The following is a 7,873-nucleotide window of genomic DNA, read 5'->3' on the forward strand; positions in this document are numbered from 1 at the left end:
TTGTTGTTTATTTATCACTCCATAAGTTGTTGTTTGAAATTAAAATCATTTTTCTTTGAAATAAAAAAATGAGATTAATTTTAAGGCAAATAACCCAAGATTAAATGAAGCTTAATTGCGCAGATCTTTAGAAATATTTATTCTAAAAGGGGTTGCTGTACAAAATCTCCTTAAAAATATCAGTTATGGTTATAAATTTTAAAAACTTTTAGCTTATTTTTAGCTAGCATTGAATTCTTTAGCATTTAACTAAACTAAAATTAGTTAAACTCGTTTAAAGTGAGTTTCGTTAAACTAGCAAAAACCGAGTTTAAGGTTGGAAATTATGGGGAATGTATTTGATGGTAAAAAAGCTGTAATAAACAATATTTACTTTTGAAATTTAGCTAAGTTTAGCTAACTAAAGTTTAACTAAACCTTTAAAAACGAAGTTTAAGCTTTATTTTTTATTTTATGAAATTCCTTTTAAAATGACCAAAATTTTACTTGAAATAAATCATAAAAAAAATGCTTAAACTAGTTTAAACCAAGTTTAGTTAAACTATGTTAAACTGAGTTTAGCAAAAATATTTCACTTTTTAATAATAAGCTTTAAGCAAGCATTAATTATTTATATTTAGTTTTGAAATTAAGCTAAGTTTAACTAACTAAAGTTTAATTAAATCTGTAAAATTTAAAGTTTAAGCTTTAATTGATTATATTTTGAAATCACCTTAATAAAGTTATAACTTTAGTTTATATAAAATAGGTTAAACTTGTTTAAACCAAGTTTAGTTAAACTTAGTTAAAGAAAGTTTAACTATTAAATTTTAGTTTAAATTACTCGTCTTTGAAAAAGCTTTATTTAATGATATATTTTACATAAATTTAGTTAACTTTGCTTAACTAAAACTGTTTTTTTTTTATAGTAATGATCAAAAAAATGCTTTTTTTAAATGATTAATAGAAAATTTTTAACATTTTTTTTTGTGGAATTTTTTTCTCATTGCAGGTTAGTAGACATGAAATTTACAATGAAAATCCCAGCAGAAACAACGAAAGAATTCTAATTTATCAAAATACTGCAACATTTAAAGATCTCCAGAGGCAGCAGTAATTATTAAGAGCAACCTCATTATCATTTAACAAATGTTCTAAATAATGTTAAATGATGTTGAGTGCAACATCATACATATAAGCACAGTAAGTGGGAAAAAGCTAAATAAAACAATAACAACAACAGCAAATAAAAAACCGTTAAATGCATTATGGCCAGAATGATAGTGTAATGAGGAAAAAACTTAATAGTTAACTATTCGAATAGAGAAAAAAAAAACTAGAGAAGAAAAAACTGTACGTCCTCTTTAGCTAAAGCCACTAACAACCATTAGAAACAGGTAATAGACAAAAAAAAGCCAAGAAAGAAGAATAAAAAAAACTTCAAGCCAATTAATAGATGTTTAACTTCAAGGTACTTGAAAAGTAAATTGAAAACAAAGAAGAAGAAAAAAACATACTAAAACAGAACGTATGATTTTGTTATTAAACAGAAGCTGAATTCAATTATCAAAGTACCAGACTTCGTACACAGTTTTAAGCCTTAACAATTTAAACGTTTTAAGTTTAAGTGAAGTTTAATCAATGGTTAGCTGTTTCTTTAACACAACTAACTCATTTTCTTCTTCAACTTCTTTCGTGTATAATTTTCTTTTAGTTAAAATATGTTTCTTACTTCTAGAGATTCTTAATAAAGCTTTCTTTCTTTTTCTCTTTTTTTGTTTGGTTGTTATTACTAATATTTCCGTATGTGGATTTAGCTGTCATTAGAATCAATAGAAAAAAACTTTTCCATTTTTTATAAGATTTAGCTAAGACCTCTTTTGCTATTACTACTGCCTGCAAGTATAAAGTTTTTTCTTTGTTAGATTATTATCGCTCTAACTAAGATCACGTTTTTAGTTTGTCAGTTATAATCTTTTACCGTTCAAGCAGTATATTTAGTTACTAAAGCTTTTCATAATTTAACATCAAAATTAAACCTTAAACTCATTATAAGCTAGTTTAGTTTAACTCAAATTAAGCTAGTTTAGTTAAACTTGGTTTAGTTTAAAATAACTACAATAAATTATAAACAATAAATATTTATAAGGTTTCCACGTTTCAAGGCTTAAGCTTAACTAGTTTCACTTAAACTTGTTATAAATTGAACGTTAAACACGTTTAAAAAGTTTTAATTGCTTTTCTGTTATTTTTGTTAAACTAACTTTTATAATATTTATTAATTAAAGCTTAAACTTAAGTTTTTCGGGTTTAGTTAAACTTAGGTTAGTTAAAATAATATATTTCAGAAAATATTATTATTTGATAACCAAAGCTTTTAAAGAGTATTGACACGCAGCTCTCAAGTTTCCCGGCTGATACTAAAATATCCATAAATGTTGAAAGGATCAACTGGGCTTTTAAGAGTTTCAAGGCTTAAGCTTAACTAGTTTCACTTAAACTTGTTATAAATTGAACGTTAAACACGTTTAAAAAGTTTTAATTGCTCTTCTGTTATTGTTGTTAAACTAACTTTTATAATATTTATTAATTAAAGCTTAAACTTAAGTTTTTCGGTTTCAGTTAAACTTAGGTTAGTTAAACTAAATATATTTCAGAAAATATAATTATTTGATAACCAAAGCTTTTAAAGAGAATTGACACGCAGCTCTCAAGTTTCCCGGCTTATACTGAAATATCCATAAATGATGAAAGGATCAACTGGGCTTTTAAGAGTTTTGACCCATACAAATTACCGGGTGTTGACGGTATTATACCTGAGGATCTGCAACACAATACTGTCCAAATAATGCATTGGTTAATTCGGTTATATACTGCCTACCTCAAGTGGTCGTATAGAAGAACCTTATAGAACCTTAGACCAAGTACAAAGAGGTTCACCCCGAAGGGAGGAAAGACCTTTCATACTAAGCCAAAGGATTTCAGACCAATTAGTCTGTTCTACTTTCTTTTGAAAACTTTGAAAGTGATCATTGATATATATCTAAGAATGAATATTAAGCCTAATCACTTATCAGAGTCTCAACATGCATAAATCTATTGAGACTGCATTACACTCGCTAGTAGGTCTCATAGAAAAGACTTAAGAGAAGGGGGAATACACACTTGTTGAGATATAGCTTTCTCCCCGAGACGAAAATATCGGCGCTACAGGGTTTGGTAATAAAGCTTTCATAAAGATGCTATTGGCCAAAAGGGTAATTGTCTCTTGTTGAGTTCTCCGATATCGAGGGAGCTTTCATAAAGCTTGAATAGGCTGGTTTATTCCCAAAGTACAAAATGGTCTTCATCACGGAGGTAGGAAAGACCTGTCATACGAAGGCAAAGGATTTCAGACCAATTAGTATGTCCTCCTTTCTTTCGAAAACATTGGATGAATGAATATCAAATCTAACCACTTATCAGAATCTTAACATGCATAAATCTATTGAGACTTCATTACACTCGCTAGTAGGTCACGTAGCTTTCAAGAAGTACTCCCCTAGTCGAAAATATCGGCGCTGCAGGGTTTGGTAATAATCCAGCCAATTTAAGCTTTCATAAATAGGCTATTGACCAAGAGGGTAATTGTCTCTTGTTGCCTTCTTCGATATAGAGTGAGCTTTAAATAATATACTTCCGGAGTCGATAATATCGGAGCTACAGGGTTTGGGAATAAATCAGCCTATTCAAGCTTTCTTAAAGAGGCTATTGACAAAGAACATAATTGGCACGAACATGGGAGCAGCAAGTGTCATGAAAGTGTGATACCGTGGAACTCCACAAGGAGGAGTCCTTTCCCCATTATTATGGAACCTTGCACTGAACCTCCTTCTTATAAAACTCAAGTCCAGGGGCTTCAGGGATACTATATCGCATAGAATGGAAACTGCGCTTAGATTATCTAGTACCTGAAGTATAAAAAGCGATCTAGGTGTAAATCCAGCTAAAACGGAACTTGTTCTCTTTCACTCTTTCTCGCTTGAATGAGATCGAGTTAAAGCTATCTGATCCGTGCAAAATATCTAGGAGTTATCCTTAACTCGAAACTATCATGGCACTTGAAATCTCAATCCATAGTGAACAAAACGGCTTCGGCCTTATACTCATGTAGAAGAGCAATAGGATAAGCCTGTGGTATATAAATGCCAATTAGCTCTTCGACATCAAGCCGATACTGCTGTATGGTGCACTTGTCTGGTGGAAATCTTTACAAAAGGACATCTACCGAAAGAGATTTGAAGAAATCCTTTGCTCATTGGCGCTAATGATAACAGGTGCCCTTCGTAGCACTCCATCAAAGGTCCTTTTCGTCACGATGAATTGGTTACCTGTTGATCTAATGGTTTAGGCGATTGTTCCCAACTCAGCGATTAGACTTAGCACATTCGGTATGTGGCATATGACTAAGTCAGGTCACTCTACTAAAATTAACAGCCTTGGAGCAATTCCAAGCAATATTGATTATTGTACCCCCAAACCATCTTTTGATAGAAGCTTTTTTATTGTCGATTCAGCACGATCCAAATGAGAGGGAATCTATACTCCGTAATGGTTCGTGACAGGTCTCGACCGCTGGCTTTAAATCGAGTGATTGCGGCGGGTTTTATATTGCACATACTGAAACTGAAGTTTCTTTTAAACTTCCTGACCAATGTTATTTACTTCGGGCTAAACTATCAGGCTGCAAAGTAGCTTGATGTTGATAATCGAATAGATGACATCCGAAGGATAGATTCCTTTATTCATACGACGAAATGGTTTGGATAGTAAACCAGTATGTATCACAAAAGGATCAGAAGTATGTACCCAAGTCTATCCCTAATGCGAACAGCAGAGGATAGCCTGCTAATCTAACCTTAAGCTTTTTTCACACTAAATATTTCAGGAAAAATTTATTGCTTAATAATGCTTAGGAGTACGCCAATACTTTTCGATAGAAATTACTAGCTAAACTCTAAATAATCGAGTTTAACTAAACTTGGTTAAATAGAGTTTAACTAATTTTTCATTTACCAAATGCAAGAGAATTTAAAATAAAGAAGATTTTCGACAAAAATTTTGAAGTTATTACATTTTTAACTGTAAGCTTTTGTGTAACAAAGTCTTAATTAAACTAAAAATCAATTGTAGGGTGCTGCCAATGTAAACCATTGTTTCTTTATTTCTTATTCTTTCTTTATTGACACATTTGTCCATCTTCTTATGTTTAACTGGCAATGGTGTCATGAGTCTTCTCCTATTACCACTCAACTGCTCTTACTACCTCTTCCATTGAAAACTTCTTGTTTTGTTGTTTGTTTGTTTTGAACTTGAAAATTTCCCACATCAACATGCAGCAAAAACACATGCTACCTTCTGGTATTCACCTACAACCTCCCTCCCGACACCCTTTTGAATGGAAATTTGTTGTTAGAGGGATTCAGTTATTGTTATTTCATGATGCATGTTTTGACTTTAGCATCTTCTCATATGACGAAGAATTTTTTTGTTTAGTTTTCAAGATGATCATGCTAGGTTGCTGCGATGATCATGATGATGCTCAAGAAGACACGATGATGTTGCGGATGTCGGTGATCATGTTGTGAAATTTGAATTATGATTATTCTTCTTTTTCTTGTAAGCACAAATGTGATAGTTGAAGAATATCTATTCTTTTAATGCTTTCATATGCTAAATAACTGTTCTGGGGAAATATTTGTTCGGCTATTGTTGTTAGATGATTGTTGTTATTGTGTGAGCTCAACAAATTCTAGACACTTTCTATTTGAATAATTTAGAACATCTGAATATAATTTTGCATAAAATATTTATTGCAAAACTATTTTTTTTTTAATTTACTTATAAAAATCCTTTAAAAAAGCTTTAGTTAAGTTTTAGTTAGCTAAACTTGTTTTAAATCACATATAAACTTTTGTTAATTGTTACTTTATTAAAGCTTAATAGTTTAAAATTAAAATTTTTCCTTAAACTTACATTAACTAAGTTTAGTTAAACTCGCTTAAATCAAGTTTAAGCCATTTTATAACTCTCAAATGAAAGCAAACTTAAATATAAATAAACATCAATAGAGAGTTTTGCAATAAACTGACACAAAACCTCCGTATTTTAAATTTGAATTAAAAATGTTAAACTTACATTAAGCAAGTTTAGTTAAACTCGCTTAAATTAAGTTTAAGCTATTTTATAACTGTCAAAAGAAAAAAACATGAATTTCAATTAAAACTAGTAACTTTTTTTGTTAAAAATATAGCGAAAACCGAAATTTTTAAAATAAAATTAAAAATTTTTAAGAAAAAAATTTTTGAAAATTTTTAAGAAAAAAATTTATGAAAATTTTTTTTTTCGTTTTTTCTCCATAGTTTAAATAAATATTTTGAAAATCATATTGATAATTAAGGCTTATTAAACGCTTTATCGTTTAACATCAAAATTATTTGCTAAACTCGTTTAAACCAAGTTTAGTTAAACTCGCTTAAATCAAGTTTAAGCAAATTTCTAACAACCAAATGAAAGAAAACTTAAATATAAATAAACATCAATAGAAATTTTTGCAATAAAGCGACACAAAACCTCACCTTTTACAACTGGATTAATAATTTCTCAGTTTAATCAAGTTTAGCTAAACTCGCTTTAAACAAGTTTAAGCAATTTTCTAACAATCAAATGAAAGAATACTTAAATACAAATACACATTAATAGAAATTTTTGAAAAAAAAAACTCAACAAACTATTACTTTTAGAAATTTAAGTTTTAAACTATAGTTTAAGTTAAAGTAAAGTTTTTGTTAAATTTTTTTTCTTAAAACAACAAAAATAAAATCCTTTTATACTATACATATTTACCAAACAATTAGCTTTAAACAAACAATAAATCTTGCACTCTCTAGCAGCCAAATAAAACTACCACAAGAAAAATATTTTTAAAGTTAACAACAACTATTTTCGGTTAATACCACAATTGTAAGTTTTAGTACAATATTTTAAATTTTTTTCAAATGTTGTTTTTCTTAATATGTTGTTGCTATAGACGCTCTATTGCCACTGGCACAAAAGCACAAGTTAAATAAAAACCCAAAGAAACGGAACAAATAAATGCAGCGCTTTTTTTCATGAAAAAAAAAACATGAATGAATAAAATTTTTGAACCATTTAAGCTTCATGTATGAATATTAAAAACACACACACACACACAAATGAATATTGAACAAAAACCACAACACTGGCAGCAACTAATTGCTGTTATCTTTAGTTAGAAATCTTATAAAACAATTTTTTTGTTGGCTAAAATCTACTAAATTGTTTAAAGAAACACATTTTTTTTGGTGGCCATAAATATTTTAGTTTGTTCTGCAGCTGTTTGGAAAATTTAAAAAGTTTTGGTTTAGTTGCGACTTTAAACTAAAATATTAAACTTTAACAAGTACATACATGTAGTTAAATAATTGTGTGACATTTTTAATGGTCAGAGTTTAAGCAATATTTTAAAGAAATCCTAGAAAACGACTTAAGATACTTATTGCTTCCAATATTAAATGTTTAAATGATGTTGAATTAATCATTTACTAGTGTTTAAAAATTAAAGCAACATTTTCCACTAACCGGGCTCAATAAAATTTGCTTAAACAAACAGATACAAACTTGTCTGCAATAATGGTTTTCGCAATGTTATTATATATCTATCTATCTATCTATCTATCTATCTATCTATCTATCTATCTATCTATCTATCTATCTATCTATCTATCTATCTATCTATCTATCTATCTATCTATCTATCTATCTATCTATCTATCTATCTATCTATCTATCTATCTATCTATCTATCTATCTATCTATCTATCTATCTATCTAT

General features: G+C 29.2%; 1 protein-coding gene across 8 annotated transcripts in view; it reads left to right on the forward strand.

Moving 5' to 3' along the window:
- Positions 1-1,005: 1,005 nt before the first annotated feature.
- The window catches only part of LOC111682453 (protein shank), a 124,616-nt gene continuing 117,748 nt past the window's right edge, over positions 1,006-7,873 (forward strand). For 5 of the 8 annotated variants that reach the window (XM_046955512.1, XM_046955515.1, XM_046955520.1 and 2 more), the window contains exon 1: positions 1,007-1,182. The gene's annotated coding sequence lies outside the window, so the exon portion shown is untranslated. Of the gene's footprint in view, positions 1,183-7,873 lie in introns of all 8 variants that reach the window. The other 3 variants (XM_046955514.1, XM_046955516.1, XM_046955517.1) reach the window with 2 other exon arrangements.

This window comes from Lucilia cuprina, chromosome 6, assembly GCF_022045245.1.
Source record: "Lucilia cuprina isolate Lc7/37 chromosome 6, ASM2204524v1, whole genome shotgun sequence".
Taxonomy (NCBI): domain Eukaryota; kingdom Metazoa; phylum Arthropoda; class Insecta; order Diptera; family Calliphoridae; genus Lucilia; species Lucilia cuprina.